The 4,392-nt window shown below is 42.4% G+C and overlaps 1 long non-coding RNA gene across 1 annotated transcript; it reads left to right on the top strand.

Annotated features, from left to right (window-relative positions):
- Positions 1-270: 270 nt before the first annotated feature.
- Positions 271-2,212, top strand: LOC134098916 (uncharacterized). Its single transcript, XR_009941098.1, has 2 exons — positions 271-842; positions 1,325-2,212. It is a non-coding gene; the product is annotated as an uncharacterized LOC134098916 (long non-coding RNA).
- Positions 2,213-4,392: the final 2,180 nt, after the last annotated feature.

A 4,392-nucleotide genomic window follows, 5' to 3' on the forward strand; every position in this document is an offset into this window, starting at 1 on the left:
GGTGTTGGATAATGACTCCTTTTTCCGTGCTTTGAGGCTCTTGCCTCAAGTTGTGGAGCCCAAGTTCAAGTTTCTGCTGGAGGTATTTTCAGCCGTGTTCTTTCGTATGGACGAGCTTGGAGATGCCCTTCAAAGAAATAGCGTGGAAACAGGATGTGGCGCGAGTGCTTTGAAGAGAACAATGGAAGCACTGACAGCGATGCATGGCGACTTTGATTCCATTTTCTCTCAGACTGTGGAACCAATGGACAACCCTGCAAAGAGAGGCAAATGGGAAGACGAGACGAAGGAGGTTTTTCGTGGCCTTTACGTCAGTGTTCTGGACACACTCATCTCGGAGTTAGAAGTGCGGTTCGATTCCCTGGCAAAGACGACATTTACCGAACTGCTCGACTTCTCCAAGTTTACGGCCTACGACAGAACATTTCCTGAGGAAGCATTCAGATATCTGAAGGAAACCTATGGAAGATTTTTTGACTTTGCTCTTTTGCGAAACGAACTCCAGGTGCTCTACGCGTCGTACCAGTTTGAGAAGAAAAACATGTGCGATTTAGTCGACTTCCTTCAAAACACTGGCCTGAACGGCATCCTAACACAAGTGTCCAAACTCTGTGAACTGAGTCTGGCCATGCAACTGGGCACTCCGAAGCAGAAGAAATCCTCTTCCGTTTTAGGAAGAATCGAAGCGTGCAACGACTACGCCTCTGGACAGGGGAATTCGCTGTTCCTGACTATTGAGAGGACGATGCTGGACAAGATGCAGGACTCCGACGGCTTCCATGACCGTGTCAGCCGCCGGTTTGCCGAAAGAGGGGATGGAGATGACCTTGCTTTCGTATGACGTGGGTAGCAGTGACCTGCACACACACACACACACACACACACACACACTTACAAACACATGCACGAATGCAAACACCTGTCCTGCACACATACAGACACAGTAGGAGTGTCATTTCGGTTTCAAGTCCAAAATTATTCGAACTTTTAGGAGAACCTCCTCCGTTACACAGTGAATTTGAACTCCTACCCTACATCTTTGCTTTGAGGGTACTAAATAGCACTAGGAACAGTTCTTAACAATAGCATTTTGTTAGGGTACTAAATAGCACTTGGAATCATACTTAACAATAGTATGTTGTGAAGGTGCTTAACGGCACTAGGAACCGTACTTAACAATAGTATGCTGTAAATAGCACTAGGAATAGTGCTTAACAATGGAGTGTGATATTTTTCATGGAGGGATTTCACTTTACCGTGCAATGCCATCAACCAATGTCAGTGTTTTGAAGTTGGACATTCTCTCTTTTGCTTTGTTTCGCAGGCAGCCCAAAGTAACGGTAAAGGGGGATCCAGAGGGCAAACAGTCCTCTCTCTCTCTCTCTCTCTCTCTCTCTCTCTCTCTCTACCGTACAGACTACCAGCCATAACACAACAGATACTGACTGGTGGCGGATCTTGTGTCAGAGTCTTTTCATCTGATCAGTCTGTTATCTGTTCCACATTCATTACTGATCAGTCTCTTCACTGTTCCACATTTATATCTGATCAGTCTCTTAACTGTTCCACATTTATATCTGATCAGTCTCTTAACTGTTCCACACTGTCACTGTCACTGAAAATACTGGAGTAGGTTTAGAGGTTTTTGTTATTATTTGTTTGTTGTGAATTTCATTTCTGGTTTGACAGTTTGTCTGCTTTGACTAAATTCAGTCTGAAGCTTGTGCATATATGTGTGCATGTGTGTTTGTGTGTGCGTGCATGCGTGTGTTTGCACGTGTGTCTCTATGTGTGTGTGTGTGTGTGTGTGTGTGTGGGCGGGGGTATTATGGTGCATAGTTCATCTTCAAGTGGCTCTCTGAATCCAACTGGTTTCCATGACACTCTACACACTTTCTAAGGAGTGGCTAGTTAGCTGACTGTTCAGTTTTAACATTGCTCAATACGCCTTATTTGTGTAGATTGTGACACTTTACTTAACATTCTTTTCTTTTCTAAGCTAGGTCACATATATTAAATGAGTCAGCAATCATATGCAATTTCAAGCCCATAACATTTTCTGTTTTCAAAGTTTTAAAAGTGTGCGATACTCTGCACACTAAAAAAAGTAACTAGTTAGCTGACTGTTAAATGTTAACATTGTTCAAAACACCTTGTTTGTGTACATTTTGGCACTGTTATTATATTTGTAATAAACCAGTGTTAAAGTTTGTGTCTTGTGTCTGTCGCATTTTCTTATTCTTACCTGTAACTGTTTTAAAGTTGTAAGTGAATGAATGAATGAGTTTGAGTGTTTGCAGTTTGTAAGTGTGTGAATTCTTCCAAACTGCAAACACTCAAACTCATTCAGAGTATTGTAAGTGGCGAATAGCTTGGGCCATGTTAGAGTATTGTAAGTGGCCAATAGCTTGGTTCATGTTTGAGTTTTGTAAGTGGCGAATAGCTTGGTTCATGTTAGAGTATTGTAAGTGGCGAATAGCTTGGTTCATGTTTGAGTTTTGTAAGTGGCGAATAGCTTGGACCATGTTAGAGTATTGTAAGTGGCCAATAGCTTGGTTCATGTTTGAGTTTTGTAAGTGGCGAATAGCTTGGTTCATGTTAGAGTATTGTAAGTGGCGAATAGTTTGGTTCATGTTAGAGTTTTGTAAGTGGCGAATAGCTTGGTTCATGTTTGAGTTTTGTAAGTGGCGAATAGCTTGGTTCATGTTTGAGTTTTGTAAGTGGCGAATAGCTTGGGCCATGTTAGAGTATTGTACTGTAAGTGGCGAATAGCTTGGTTCATGTTTGAGTTTTGTAAGTGGCAAATAGCTTGGACCATGTTAGAGTATTGTAAGTGGCCAATAGTTTGGTTCATGTTTGAGTTTTGTAAGTGGCGAATAGCTTGGTTCATGTTTGAGTTTTGTAAGTGGCGAATAGCTTGGTTCATGTTTGAGTTTTGTAAGTGGCGAATAGCTTGGTTCATGTTTGAGTTTTGTAAGTGGCGAATAGCTTGGGCCATGTTAGAGTATTGTAAGTGGCAAATGCAGGTGAATGGCTGTAGGCTGTGCACTGTGTGCACGAGGCGCATCACCAATAATTGGAAACGTTCAGGGCTTGTTCGGACGGACACCACAGTAAATGGCACGGTGCAAATGCTCTCGTTTGTTTATGTGAAGTGATGTGTTCAGTTCACACACGGAGAGGGAAGACCAGTCAGGTAACCAACATTACAGTATAATATAGAGTTGTACATGAAGGAACCTGTCTTGGTAATGAGCATATGGGGACGTTAGGAAGAAACCTGTCATGGTAATAAGCATATGGGGACGTTAGGAAGGAACCTGTCATGGAAATGAGCATATGGGCACGTTAGGAAGGAACCTGCATGGCAATGAGCATATGGGGACGTTAGGAAGGAACCTGCATGGCAATGAGCATATGGGGACGTTAGGAAGGAACCTGCATGGCAATGCTCATACTGACAGACTGCGTGCCCTCGATTTATTTGACTTGATCACGCAATGTTATTACTGTGTTATAATATTGTGGGCAACTTTAGAATTTAGAATTTATCTGACTCCCCCCCACACACACACAAACAGAAAAATAAACTACCGTAATAATAATTCATTTCAAAAAGTCTATCGCCTGCTCAGGCTAAGATTAGGCAAACCATTAGGACATTAGGAAACCATTGCCAGTGTTTTAATTTAAATATAGCTGATTAGAGCTCATCTGACGACGAATTTTTTGTGATATGCAGGCTATTTTTGATAGCTGTAAACCGTAGGCCTTATCATCAAAATTAGAATAAAATCAGAGACGTGAAACTACACACCACTAGATGGCGTGCTTCGGTCTATGGGCACTAGGTCGTCTGCTAAACACTTCATAACGAGAAGACAGTTAACTTCAGCGTCCGCTTTCTTTTACTGTCCACACCTTGTAGGCTACGTTTTGTGGGAGACGACAGGCGCGTGAAGAACAAAAAGATCGCATTTTCCAGTGGATTCAGGTATGTTTGGTCGCCTGAGCCTCCATAGCATCAATATAAGATATCTGGTAATGTTGCGACCTGTTGGACGGGACAGTTGGACATTCGCATCCAGTTGCCAAACTCGGCGTGGTTGGAGATAGAGCGACAAACTTTAACGTGAGATATTAGCATAAAAACAGGCTTTGCTTAAATGGCGTGGAGCGACAAAGTACGGGTATGACTAATTGCCACGTAGGCTAACCTTTCTTATGTTCCAAAATAATTAAGTCTCATAGTTGTTCTGTTCTTTATTGGGGTTAGGATGCTAGTATGGGCTAGCAGGTAAACAAAACACATCACCATCTCAGAGTAAATAACATTGAAACAAGGGGCTAGCCGGGCTATCAAGTTTTTTGGAGGAAAAGATCAGGCGGTCA

The sequence above is a fragment of the Sardina pilchardus genome, chromosome 1 (genome assembly GCF_963854185.1).
Source record: "Sardina pilchardus chromosome 1, fSarPil1.1, whole genome shotgun sequence".
In the NCBI taxonomy this organism is placed as follows: Eukaryota; Metazoa; Chordata; class Actinopteri; order Clupeiformes; family Clupeidae; genus Sardina; species Sardina pilchardus.